Raw genomic sequence first — 323 nt, 5'->3', positions numbered from 1 at the left:
TTCCAGCTGTTTTCTCCCGGGGGTGCTGAGAAGGAACCAGTGCGGGAGGAGATCCAGCCTATCTTCTCCCTGCCCTGTGCAGGGCAGAGATAACCCCTTGGATCCTGGGAGAGCTGAGGAGCCCTGGCAGGATGACACTCTGAATGTCTGTGATTTACATCTGCTTTGCACACGGTGGTTTTGGGGTTCTTTTCTCTCTGTGTTCCCCACTCGACTGCAGGAACAGGGATGCAGCCAGAAACGCTGCCATCCCACAGCAGCACCACAGGTTCCTCCTCTCCTCTCCTCTCCTCTGCCCTCCTCCTGCTCCGCAGCGATGGATG

This window comes from Buceros rhinoceros, unplaced genomic scaffold (genome assembly GCF_000710305.1).
Source record: "Buceros rhinoceros silvestris isolate BGI_N320 unplaced genomic scaffold, ASM71030v1 scaffold34526, whole genome shotgun sequence".
In the NCBI taxonomy this organism is placed as follows: domain Eukaryota; kingdom Metazoa; phylum Chordata; class Aves; order Bucerotiformes; family Bucerotidae; genus Buceros; species Buceros rhinoceros.
This window is presented reverse-complemented; position numbering follows the sequence as displayed.